Below are 13,974 nucleotides of genomic sequence, written 5' to 3' on the forward strand. Positions count from 1 at the left end.
TTTAGAGTCACTAGCCGAGGCAAACATCCTGTCTATATTTGCCCTATTGTGCCCTTTTCAACGCGATCACCTTTCATTCTTCAAAACTTCAGATTTTATTTAATTTATCATTGTCATTTGTACCTACTTGCAGTGAAAAGTTTTGTTTTGTGTGCATAAGATAATAGAACTGAGCGAAGAATACAAAGTTACAACTGCAGAGAAGGCGCACAGAGAGGGAGGTCAACATTAAATTTAAAATTTGCGATATCCATTCAGAAGATTAATAACTGCAGAATCAGTTTTCTAAATCTTTACTTTTAAAACAACCCTGCACTTCCAAGGATTAATATGCTGAATCTCCTCTGTTTTCCCTCTGTGGTACTTATATCTTTCTTTGGAGGACACCAAACTTTTGCACACAGTGAGGTCTTGCCAAAGCTCCATACAGCTGCAACAATACATCTCAGCAGAGAATGCTGAGGAGATTGCTGGCATGGCAGTATCTGTATGGACGGAAACAGTTAACATTTGAAATCCTGTATGATTTCTTCAGTCATACCAAACTTGAAACATGAATTATTTTTCTGTCTTTGTAGATGCTGCCAGACCGGCTGAGCTTTTCCAGCATTATTTTTGTTTCAGATTTACAGCATCTGCTATGTTTTGTTTTTATTTTTCTATTTTTGTGCACAAATCCCCTTGAAATGAATGCTAGCATTAATTCTACCTTTCCAGTTGCTTGGTGCATCTGAATGCTCGCTTTTAGTGGCTGGTGGCCAAGAACGCCCAGACCTTTGGACACTACATTTGTCAATCTCCCATTCTTTCAGAACTGTTTTCTTTTTTCCAAATACAAATGGGAATAACCTCATACTTAACCAAATTATATTTTACCTGGCATCTTTGAGCCCATTCAATTAGCCTGTTCTATTCTTTGAAGTCTCATAACTTACATTTCCATCCAATTTTGTATCATCACCAAATTTGGGAATGTTACACTTGGTCTCCACATCCAAATCAGTTATGCAGGTTATGGATGATTACACAGACCCACGTGGTATCTTTACTATTAAAAGCCTGCCATCCTGAGAATGATTTGTTTTTTTCCTACTCTCTCTCTTCTACCGATTAACCAATTCTAAATCTATTTGAGCAGGTATTTTGTCCCGAATGCCTTGTGCCCTACTTTTCTTTTTCCTAGCCTTCTATTTGATCATTTAGAAAAGCTTCTGAATGACCAAATGTACCACATCGATAGGTTCCCCTTTGAATATGCTATAATTAACATCCTCAGGAAACTCCACATCGGTTAAGTATGATTTCTTTCATAAATCCATGTGGACTCTCTACAGTTTTGCCATTATTTAACTGTTGAATTGTCACATCTACAGAGCCATAGAGATGTACAGAATGGAAGCAGACCCTTCAGTCCAACCCGTCCATGCCGACCAGATATCCCAACCCAATCTAGTCCCACCTGCCAGCACCCGGCCCATATCCCTTCAAACCCTTCCTATTCATATACCTGTCCAAATGCCTCTTAAATGTTGCAATTGTACCAGCCTCCTCCACTTCCTCTGGCAGCTCATTTCATACATGTACCACCCTCTGTGTGAAAAGGTTGCCAGTTAGGTCTCTTTTATATCTTTCCCCTCTCACCCTAAACCTATGCCCTCTTGTTCTGGACTCCCAGACCCCAGGGAAAAGACTTTGTCTAATTACCCTATCCATGCCCCTCAGAATTTTGTAAGCCTCTATAACATTACCCCTCAGCCTCCGACACTCCAGGGAAACAGCCCCAGCCTGTTCAGCTTCTTCCTATAACTCAATCCTCCAACCCAGGCAACAGCCTTGTAAATCTTTTCTGAACCCTTTCAACATCTTTCCAATAGGAAGGCGACCAGAATTGCACACAATGTTCCAACAATGGCCTAATCAACGTCCTGTACAGCCGCAACATGACCTCCCAACTCCTGTACTCAATACTCTGACCAATAAAAGAAAGCATACCAAACGCCGCTTTCGCTATCCTATCTACCTGCGACTTCACTGCCAAGGAGCTATAAACCTGTACTCCAAGGTCTCTTTGTTCAGCAACACTCCCTAGGACCTTACCATTAAGTGTATAAGTCCTGCTAAGATTTGCTTTCCCAAAATACAGCACCTCGCATTTATCTGAATTAAACTCCATCTGCCACTTCTCAACCCATTGGCCCATCTGGTCCAGATCCTGTTGTAATCTGAGGTAACCCTCATTCGCTGTCCACTACACCTCCAATTTTGGTGTCATCTGCAAACTTACTAACTGTGCCTCTTATGCTCGCATCCAAATCATTTATGTAAATGACAAAAAGTAGAGGACCCAGCACTGATCCTTGAGGCACTCCACTAGTCACAGGCCTCCAGTCTGGAAAAGAACCCTCCACCACCACCCTCTGTTTTCTACCTTTGAGCCAGCTCTGTATCCAAATGGCCAGTTCTCCCTGTATTCCGTGAGATCTAACCTTGCTAACCAGTCACTCGTGGGGAACCTTGTCGAATGCCTTACTGAGGTCCATATAGATCACATCTACTGCTCTGCCCTCATCAATCCTCTTTGTTACTTCCTCAAAAAACTCAATCAAGTTTGTGAGACATGATTTCCCACACACAAAGCCATGTTGACTATCCCTAATCAGTCCTTGCCTTTCCAAATACATGTACATCCTGTCCCTCAGGATTCCCTCCAACAATTTGTCCACCACCGACATCAGGCTATAGTTCCCTGACTTGTCCTTACTACCCTCCTTAAACAGTGGCACCACGTTAGCTAACCTCCAGTCTTCTGGCACCTCACCTGTGACTATCGATGATACCAATTTCTCAGCAAGAGACCCAGCAATCACTTCTCTAGCTTCCCACAGAGTTCTCAGGTACACCTGATCAGGTCCTGGGGATTTATCCACTTTTAACCGTTTCCAGATATCCAGCACGTCCGCCTCTGTCATCTGGACATTTTGCAAGATCTCACCATCTATTTTTTTGCAGTGTATATTTTCCATATCCTTTTCATGCAAAATACTCGTTTAGTATCTCCCCCATTTTCTGCAGCTCCACACAAAGGCTGATCTTTGAGGGGTCCTATTATCTCCCTAGTTACCCTTTTGTCCTTAATGTATTTGTAAAAACTCTTTGGATTCTCCTTCATTCTATTTGCCAAAGCTATCTCATGTCTCCTTTTTCCCCTCCTGATTTCCCTCTGAACTATACTCCTGCTGCCTTTATACTCTTCTAAGGATTCACTCGATCTGTCCTGTCTATACCTGACACATGCTTCCTCCTTTTTCTGAAACAAACCCTCAATTTCTTTAGTCATCCAGCATTCCCTATACCTACCAGCCTTTCCTTTCACCATAACAGGAATATACTTTCTCTGGATTCTCGTTACCTAATTTCTGAAGGCTTCCCATTTTCCAGCCGTCCTTTTACTTGCGAAGATCTGCCCCCAATCAGCTTTTGAAAGTTCTTGCCTAATACCGCCAAAATTGGCTTTCTCCAATTTAGAACTTCAACTTTTAGATCTGGTATATCCTTTTCCATCACTATTTTAAAACAAATAGAATTATGGTCGCTGGCCCCAAGTGCTCCCCCACTGACACGTCAGTTACCTGTCCTGCCTTATTTCCCAAGAGTAGGTCAAGTTTTGTACCTTCTCTAGTTGGTACATCCACATACTGAATTCAGAAAATTTTCTTGAACACACTTAACAAATTCCTCTCCATCTAAACCCTTAACAATAGCAGTCCCAGCCTATGTTTGGTAAGTTAAAATCCCTTACCATAACTACTCTATTATTCTTACAGATAGCTGAATCTCCTCAGATGTTTGTTTCTCAATTTCCTTCTGACTATTAGGGGATCTATAGTACAATCCCAATAAGGTGATCATCCCTTTCTTATTTTTCAGTTCCACCCAAAAAACGTGTCTGGATGTATTTCCAGGAATATCCTCCCTCAGCACAGCTGTAATGCCACCCCCCACTCATGCTTCCCTTTCTATCCTTCCTGTCGCGTTTATCTGCTGGAACATTAAGCTGTCAATCCTGCCCATCCCTGAGCAATGTTTCTGTAATTGCTATGGTATCCCAGTCTCACGTTCCGAACCATGCCCTGAGTTCATCTACCTTCCTGGTTAGGCCCCTTGCATTGAAATAAATGCAGTTTAATTTATTAGTTCTACCTTGCCCCTGCCTGGCCTGACTGTTTGACTCACTTCTGTTCTCAGCTGTACACATCTCAGATTGATCTCTTTCCTCACTATCTCCCTGGGTCCCACTCCCCACCTTACTAGTTTAAATCCTCCTGAGCAGCTCTAGCAAATTTCCCTGCCAGTATATTAGTCCCCTTCCAATTTAGGTGCAATCCGTCCTTCTTGTACAGGTCACTTCTGCCCCAAAAGAGATTCCAATGATCCAATAATGTGAATCCTTCTCCCATACACCAGCTCCTCAGCCATGCAATCATCTGCTCTATCCTCCTATTCCTGCCCTCACTAGCATGTAGCACGGGGAGTAATCCAGATGTTACTACTCTCGAGGACCTCCTTTTAAATTCCTGCCCCACTCTCTGTAATCGCCCTTCAAAATTTCAACCTTTTCCCTTCCTATGTCATTGGTTCCAATGTGGACAATGACCTCTTGCTGGTCCCTCTCCCCCGTGAGAACATTCTGCAGCCTCTCTGAGCCGTCCTTGATCCTGGCACCAGGGAAGCAACACACCATTCTGCTTTTTCTCTGCTGGCCACAGAAACGTCTATCTGTATCTCAGACTAGAGAATCCCCTAACACAGTTGATCTCTTGGAACCCGAGCTACCCCTTGTTGCATTGGAGCCAGTCTGAATACCAAAAACTTGGCTGTTTGTGCTACGTTCCCCTAAGAATCCATCACCCCCTACGTTTTCCAAAACAGCATATGGGTGCTAACCTTTTCCCTACTACAAACATCAAGTTAACAGGTGTGTAGTTTTCCACTCTGTCCTTTTTAAAGTGGGTTACGTTTGCTACCTTCCAATCAGCAGGAACCTTGCTGAATGTGGTAAAAACAATGACTGCAGATGCCGGAAACCAGATTCTGGATTAGTGGTGCTGGAAGAGCACAGCAGTTCAGGCAGCATCCGAGAAGCAGTAAAATCGACATTTCGGGCAAAAGCCCTTTATCAGGATGAAGGGCTTTTGCCCGAAACGTCGATTTTACTGCTCCTCGGATGCTGTCTGAACTGCTGTGCTCTTCCAGCATCACTAATCCAGAACCTTACTGAATGTATTCAATTACAAAAGGTAATCACCAATTCATTCACTATCTATTGCTACATCTTTCAGTACTGTGCGATGTCATGCCTCGGGAGTTTAAATGCAATCCATGTGCTGTTACTGCAAGATCCAAATTCAAATTTGGCATGTATCACTCCAGCTTTAATCAAAACTATTATCTATTAAGACTGAGGCTGCATTTTTTTGACTTGAAGACGTTTAAAGCAAGCAAAGACAGCAGTGGATAATCTAAACATGTTATTGAGAAATATGTAATTTCTGATTTTCTTTTAGTTTTACTTTAAAACTTCACTTTGTATTGAAGGCATTGTGCAGGTGCAAGTTCCTGAGGTTCTAATTTGTCTTGCCCACATCACAGAAAGCAGTTGTGGCAAAAACATTGAATATTTTCAATGAGTTAGATATATAGTTCTTATGGCTGAAGAAATCAAAAGGTATGGGGAGGATGTAGGTGCAGGTGGTAAATTGAATGATTAGCCATGGTGATTTTGAATGGCAGAGCAGGGCAAATAGCTGCTCTTATTTTCTATGCTTCTCCATAATTAGCTATTTTTGGCTGCAGTTGTGCTGTGATCTCGACTTATTATTTTGGCTTTCTTTGAACTGAGTACCATACAAAATACTGTCTTTTTCTGAAATAAAGTCTGGATTTATTCTGAATTCATTGCTTTAGCAGCACCAAATTCTGGTACAACTGGAAGTTTTGTAGTAAATCTTGTAAAGTTGCAGACAGTTAATGAACATTTTAAACTATAATAACACAAATTCTCACTTTAAAGTTGTATACGCTCTCGTTAACTGGAAGCACTGAATGAAAGCTGGTCTGAACTCTTACAAAGTCTGTCATTTGGCTGAATTGTTTGATTGGATGGTGACCCAATTTACAACATCAATGTCAAAATAAATCTTTGTCTATAATCGTAATTTGAATAGGCTTAAAACAGTAATGGATATGATACTGCAAGCCGTTTACGTAACATATTGAGTATTTTCTACTGATTTATTCTACAACATATTGTTACTAACATTATGAAGCATTACTCAGCCAAGGGGAGTCACATTTCTGGTTGTTCGCAGTTTACACTGGGTAGAATAAGTATTTAACAGATAATATTGAAACACAGAATTGGCATTGTCAGCAACCACTAATTCTGAGGGCCTTCTGCATTGTTGGGCGTACCATCTTTCACAAGTTATTAAATTGCAGTCTCATCTTCTGGTCGATGTAAAGGATGCCAAGGCAAGCCTATCAAAGAGCAGCAATTTTTTTTTGAATTCTTGGTCCATATTATTCCTGAACTATCACCTCAACAGATTATTGATCAGTTGCCTCACTTACTGCAGGAAGTTAAAATTCACAGAACACCAGGTCATAGTCCAACAGGTTCATTTGGAAACACCAGCTTTCGGAGCACCACTCCTTCATCAGGTGTTTGTGGAGGTTAAGATCATGCATACAGAATTTGTAACCAGGGGAGTCCAGTGTTATGGAGGTGTGATATAGTAAACAATTTTAAGATTAAAAATTTCACCTTTTATAATAGGAATTGCTGATTTTTCTTCTTTGATATGTAAATCCCAAAACTACTTTTAAATTACATTCTCAAGTTAGTTAAAAATCACACAACACCAGGTTATAGTCCAACAGGTTTATCTGGAAGCACTAGCTTTTGGAACGCTGCTCCTTCGTCAGGTGTTGTGGAGTATACTGATGAAGGAACAGCGCTCTGAAAGCTAGTGCTTCCAAATACTGTAAGCCTGTTGGACTATATCCTGGTGTTTTATGATTTTTATTTCTTCTCCAAAAGCTAGTGCTTCTAAATGAACCTGTTGGACTATAACCTGGTATGTGATTTTTAACTTTGTTCACCCCAGTCCAACATTGGCACCGCCAAATTACTGCAGGAAGGATTTTGTTCTGTGCAAAATAACTGTAATATCTGAGTGTTTGAAGTGCTTAAAATAATGCGGAAAGCATTAAATGAGTGGGAGTCTTTTTCTAATTACTAATCATTGTCTTTTGCTATTGTAAACAGGCATTTTATTTGGTTAACTTTGTAAAAACTTGTTTGAAGAAGTTCGATGAGATGACATTAAAGTTGAATGTCAATTAATATTGCCCCAGTTTCTTGCCTTAATAGATTTGTTAGGTGCAATTGAGGAAGTCTTGGCTATTTAAATTGAATAGAAACAGAGAATTGTTATAGCACAGAAGGTCGTCAATCTGCCCGACATGCCTGCCAACAAGAGCAATTGACCTAATGCTCTTCCCCAAGTTCCTACTAATTTTTCAATATTACATCTAACAGATCGTGTTCCTCCATTAAGGCACTCTTTCAAAGCCTACTGTTTTGCCCAAGTTTTAATCATGTGAGCCTATATCTGTTCATTGTTTGGTGTCACAAATTGGGTTGATGATGTTCCTGTGAAATGGCTTGCAATCCTTCATTATATTTAAGTAATTATATACATATAAGTTGCTTATTTATTCAACAGTGAATTAATCACTTTTTTTTTATAAATCTCTTTTGAGACCTCTTGTTACAAATTTTTATGGATATTTTAAATCTCTCTGTTAAGATATGTGACTTTAAAGCTTTATTTCTTGGTTCAGATGTAAGGACACTACCACTATTTAAAAAAAATACATTGAATGAGAAGTATCAGCATTGATATGTGCAGAATTGCATGGATTTTATGGAAATGATTACCAAGACTTGGAGGGATGGCTGAAGAATTGATCCCACTAATTCATGATCTGTGTTTTAGATAGCCCAGTGAAGAATGTCCATATTTATAATGTTACTTGGAAAGGAGAAATGGGAAAGTTTTAAAAGCTTAATAAAGGTGAAGAATAATTGAAACAAAAGTAAATTTTGTAAATGTTAGAAATAGGAAATTAAAGCACATATTTGGAAATATTCAGCAGGTCTGGATGTATCTGTGGCAAGAAAAACAGTTGTTATTTCAGATCAAAGATCTTTCATCAAGACATGATGTGATTGACTTGAAATGTTAACTCTCTTGCCACAGATTCTGCCAGACCTCCTGCTTATTTCCACTTTATGCAGGCTGAATATGAATTTATGACCTAACATTTTAAAGTGATTTAAGAAATGGATTAAACTGAAATGAGGACAGATAAACTGTGCAAATCCTACATGGAGAAAGATTAAGTAATTGGCTGGAAGCATATAGGAATATACAAAAATGTCTTAAAAGGGCACCTAGCCCAAAGGGAGCCTGGAATATTGTATAGCCCCAAGCATAATGTGTAATTTGTGAACAAATATTTCAACATCAAAGCATAACCAAATTTAAAACTAGAAGTTGCAAATCAAGGATAAGCCCATGATGGGGAATATACCAAATAGTTATCAGATAAAAGTTGACACCAAGACTTTTGCTTTGAGTGGACTTTTGAACATGCCTCATAAAATTCACTTTAGATATTCAGTGTTTATACTACATTAATCATGCTTGCTCTGGTTCATTAACTAAAGGTAAATTGGGGGCAATCTATTAGATTTTTGCTTTGCCAATTCCACCAAATCTCCCACCAATCAACAAGAGTATTGCATATCAAGAGATCTATCATACTACCATGGAATGAGCATGAATAATTTAAAATAAGATTGTAACATTCACTGAGAAGTACAAGAATTGTGCAACAAAAGTGTTTAATATTTGTAAGAAAATAATTACAGACTGGAGAAAGATATCCAATAAGCTAAAAAGCTGAAGGAGAAATGTACCAGCAAAGGAAAACTGAGAAAATGGTCCCATCTAGCAAAAGAATGGCAGGATGTGTGATTGAGAAAATTGTAATGTAAGCACAGTGCAGCCACTGATTCCATAACCACAAGTGAAGAAAGATAGTATTCTAATTTCAAGACCATTTCATGAAAGGGTGTGCATTAATATTCAAACAGAAAACAATTTCACAGCATCTACCATCTGAGCTCAACAATAAAACCTTCAAATGTCATAATTTTATCGTACAACTTCAAAATAAGAATATATGTTGGTTGGTCTGCATTGGTCATGCTGGATGAACGTAAAAAGAACTTTCTCAAGGTTGGTTGGGAAAAAAACTGCCAGTGTAAAGACAACTGGCACAAGAAAACATAGATCACTGTAGTTCTATCTGTTTTGGTGGACAGCACAGAAGTAAAGTTGACTGTAATATTCAAGTGCAAAATCTCCATAAAGAAAGTAGAGGAAGGTGATACTGATCACTGTCACAATGTAGGATGGATGGTTGAAGGAATCGAAAGAAATGGATCAACGACGTGTGGAATTTCAGACCAGGAGGACTAGAGAAGACCAGATGTACAGACCTAGCAGCTTAATATTCCAGGATACAAATGCTACTGGAAGGACAGAAAGGGAGGCAAGAGAGGAGGGGGAGTGGCATTTTTGATAAGGGTTAACAACTTCGGCTGTACTTATACCTAGGAATACATCCAGGGAAGTTATTTGGGTGGAACTGAGAAATAAGAAAGGAATGATTACCTTATTGGGATTGTATTATGGAGCCCCCAGTAGTCAATGGGAAATTGAGAATCAAATTTGGAAGGAGACCACAATTATGTGTAAAAATAATAGGGTGGTTATGATAGGGTATTTTAACTTTCTGAACATAGACTGGGACTGTCATGGAGAGGAATTTGTTAAGTGTGAACAAGAAAATGTTCTGATACAGTATGTGGATGTACCTACTGGAGAAGATGTAAAAGTTGACCTACTCTTGGGAAATAAGGCAGGGCAAATGACTGAGGTATCAGTGGGGGAGCACTTTGGGGCCAGTGACAATAATTCTATTAGTTTTCAAATAGTGATATAACAGGATAGGCCAGATCTAAAAGTTGAAGTTCTAAATTGGAGGAAGGCCAATTTTGATAGTATTAAGAAAAACTTTCAAAAGTTAATTGAGGGCAGATGTTTTCAGGTGAAGAGACAGCTGGAAAATGAGAAGCTTTCAAAAATGAGATGATGAGTGTCCAGAGACAGTATATTCCTGTTAGGGTGAAAGGAAAGGCTGGTAGGTGTAGGGAATGCTGGATGACTAGAGAAATTGAGGGTTTGATTAAGATGAAGAAGGAAGCATATGTCAGGTATAGACAGCAGAGTTAGAATGAATCCTTCGAGTATAAACGCAATAGGAGTATACTTAAATATCAGAAGGGCAAAAAGGCGACATGAGATAGCTTTGGCAATTAGGTTAAGGAGAATTCAAAGGGATTTTATAAATATATTAAGGACAAAAGGGTAACAGGGGAGAGAATAGGGCCCCTCAAAGATCAGCAAGCCAGCCTCTATGTGGAACTGCAGGAGATGGGAGAGATACTAAACAGGTATTTTGCATCAGTGCTCACTGTGGACAAAGATATGGAAGATATTGAATGCAGGGAAATAGATGGTGACATCTTGAAAATGTCTATATTACAGAGGAGGAGGTGCAGGATTCTTAAAACTCATAAAGGTGGATAAATCCCCAGGACCTGATCAGGTGCACCCTGGAATTCTGTGAGAAGCTGGGAATATGATTGCTCGGCCCTTTGCTAAGATATTTGCATCGTCGATAGTCACAGGTGAGGTGCTGGAAGACTCGAAGTTGGTTAACATGGTGCTACTGTAAGAAAGGTGGTAAGGAAAAGCCAGGGAACTAGAGACCGGTGAGTCTGACATCAGTAGTGGGCAAGTTATTGGGGGGAATCCTGAGGGACAGAATTTACATGTATTTGGAAAGGCAAGGACTGATAAATGTGCATTGGAAATCATGTCTCACAAACTTGATAGAGTTTTTTGAAGAGGTAATGAAGAGGATTAATGAGAACAGAGCAGTAGATGTGATCTATATGGACTTCAGTAAGATATTCGACAAAGTTCCTCATGGTAAACTGGTTAGCAAGGTATTCTCATTGAATACAGGGAGAACTAGCCGTTTGGATACAGAACTGGCTCAAAGGTAGAAGACAGAGGATGGTAGTGGAAGGTTGCTTTTCAGATTGGAGGCCCTTGATTAGTGGTGTGCCACAGGGACCGGAGTTGTGTCCGCTGCTTTTCTCATTTATTTAAATGTTTTAGATGGGAACTTAGGAGGTATAATTAGTAAGTTTGCAGATGTCACCAAAATTGGAGGTGTAGTGGACAGCGAAGAAGGTTACCTCAGAATGCAATTGAATCTTGATTAGAAGGAGTGGCAGATGGAGTTTAATTTAGATAAATGTGAGGTGCTGCATTTAGGAAAGACAAATCAAGGCAGGACTTATACACTTAATGGTAAGGTCCTGGGGAATGTTTTTGGTGAACAAAGAGACCTTTGAGTACACGTTCATAGTTCATTGAAAGTAGAGTCACAGATAGATAGGATAGTGAAAAATGCATTTGGTAAGCTTTTCTTTATTGGTCAGAGCGTTGAGTCTTGGAGATAGGAGGTCATGTTGCGGCTGTACAGGACATTGATTAGATCACTTTTGGAATATTGTGCACAATACTGGTCTCCCTCCAACAGGAAGGACGTTGTGGAACTTGAAAAGGTACAGAAAAGATTAACAATAATGTTACCATGGTTGGAAGATTTGAGCTCTCGGGCGAGGTTGTACCAGCTGAGGCTGTTTTCCCTGAAGCGTCGGAGGCTGAGTGGTAACGTTATTGGAGTTTATAAAATCATGAAGGGCGTGGTAAGATAAATAGATGTTTTTTCCCTGGTGTGGGGGAGTCCAGAACTAGACAGAATAGGTTTAGAGTGAGGGGAAAGATATAAAAGGGACCTAAGGGGAGACTCTTTCACGCAGAGGGTGATGCATATGTGGAATGAACTGCTATAGGAAGTGGTGGAGGCTGGTACAATTACAACATTTAAAAGGCATCTGGATGGGTATATGAATAGAAAGGGTTTAGAAGGCTATGGGCCAAGTGCTGGCCAAATGGAACTAGATTAATTTAGGATATCTGGTTGGCAAGGACGAGTTGGACTGAAGGGTCTGTTTCCGTGCTACACGTCTTTATGACTGTATGAGATTTGTGAGGCAAGTTTTTTTTTTAACACGAGGGTGGTAAGTTCCTGAGACTTGCTGCCAGGGGATGTGGTAGAGGAAATACAATAGCAATGTTTTAAGAGTCTTTTGGATAAATACATGAATGGGCATGGACCATGTTCAGACTCATGCATTTGGTTTAGAGTGGCATCATGATCTGCAAAGACATGGGCCTGTGCTGTACTGTACTGTCCTATGTTCTGTTGAATCTTGATGCATGTGTTCTGTCTGTTGCATATTGCTTCTGTTGTTTAACATGAAGGTAGTCCTGTATTGTAACTTAACAAGATTGAAACCTCATTTTTATGATTTGGAGATGCCGGTGTTGGATTGGGGTGTACAAAGTTAAGAATCTCACAGCACCAGGTTATAGTCCGACAGTTTTATTCAGAAGCACTAGCTTTCAGAGGGCTGCTCCTTCATCAGGTGATTGTGGAGTATAAGATCGTAAGACACAAAATTTATAGCAAAAGTTTGCAGTGTGGTGTAACTGAAATTAAAAACTGAAAAAGACCTGGATTGTTTATTAAATCTCTCATCTTTTAGAATGACCATGTTGGTTTCAATTCTTTCAGATTTAAATGGCAGAACGTTTTTTCAAAGTTACATTTCCAAGTGAATTTTAACAATTGGTGTCATGTTAGCCCAGATAATGCATTGAAGCTGTGAGCTGCCCTGTGTGAGACTGTCTGTGCCACAATGGTCAGACTGGTTCTAATCTAAAAAATGGATTTACAGAATCTTACATGGATTCATGCAGTTTTTGAGCAAAATAAAATGTAATTCTGCAAGTACAAATTTAGATTAGAATCAGTCTGACCATTGTGGCACAGACAGTCTCATACAGGGCAGCTCACACCTTAAATGCATCTGGGCCAACATGACACCAATTGTTAAAGTTCACTTGAAAATGTAACTTTTAAAAAAGTTCTGCCTTTTACATATGAAAGAACTGAAACCAACATGTTCAAACAATCCAGTTCTTTCAATATATAATTTCAGTTACCTCACACTGTAAATGTTTGCTATAAATTCTGTGTCTCATGATCTTATTCTCCACAATCACCTGATGAAGGAGCAGCACTCTGAAAGCTAGTATTTCTGAATAAACCTGTTGGACTATAGCTTGGTGTTATGTGATTTTTAACTTTATACATCTCATTTTTAGGTACCCTGATGAGGTTTTTGTGCTGAACACGAATTACTATCTTGTAAAGAATAAAAATGTTTTATCTAGAGGTAAACATCTTTGAACTGTTGACATGTGACTCTACTAGTTAAAACTCTAAACCAGATATAAACTCCCCCTACACACAAATGCAGACTGACATAAAAGTAAAAAAAAAGAGTAATTGGTGTTCACTGTAGAGGGATGAACTGGGAAGGTAGTTGAATGGCCCCTCCCCACAAAGTTCACTGAGATGGTCCTTTTGGCTTGTCAGGACTGGCTACTCTATAGGTGCTTCCACTTGCTTGCAGGAGATGCTCAGCAATTGGTTCACAACTTAAATTGTCTGACTTTATTAGTTAAAGCAGCAGCTTCCAGCAACTGGTGAGGGAAAAATAAACTAACTTTTTCCAGGCTTTATGCATTTTCTATTGCAGAAAAACTCCACTTTTGAGATCTGAAGGCTTCTGGC

General features: G+C 39.6%; 1 protein-coding gene across 1 annotated transcript in view; it reads left to right on the forward strand.

Annotated features, from left to right (window-relative positions):
* Positions 1–13,974, forward strand: part of LOC140486954 (spindle assembly abnormal protein 6 homolog) — an 88,423-nt gene that overhangs the window by 19,412 nt on the left and 55,037 nt on the right. The gene's annotated exons all lie outside the window — the stretch shown is intronic.

Source organism: Chiloscyllium punctatum, chromosome 2 (assembly GCF_047496795.1).
Source record: "Chiloscyllium punctatum isolate Juve2018m chromosome 2, sChiPun1.3, whole genome shotgun sequence".
In the NCBI taxonomy this organism is placed as follows: Eukaryota; Metazoa; Chordata; class Chondrichthyes; order Orectolobiformes; family Hemiscylliidae; genus Chiloscyllium; species Chiloscyllium punctatum.